A 200-nucleotide genomic window follows, 5' to 3' on the forward strand; every position below is an offset into this window, starting at 1 on the left:
CTAGAATCATAAGACTTTAGGTTTGGATTTGAATCAATAATTATGGTTATGTTTCTATAATCCTGTATGCAAATTTGGTATGGGCATCTATAATTTTTGTTGCTTATATTATCACATCGTGTGATATGTGGATGGCTATGTTCGCTATGTAACAGTTCTGGTGTTTATGTTAACTTCACCGCATTGTCAGTCTGTCTATC

Source organism: Penaeus monodon, chromosome 31 (assembly GCF_015228065.2).
Source record: "Penaeus monodon isolate SGIC_2016 chromosome 31, NSTDA_Pmon_1, whole genome shotgun sequence".
In the NCBI taxonomy this organism is placed as follows: Eukaryota; Metazoa; Arthropoda; class Malacostraca; order Decapoda; family Penaeidae; genus Penaeus; species Penaeus monodon.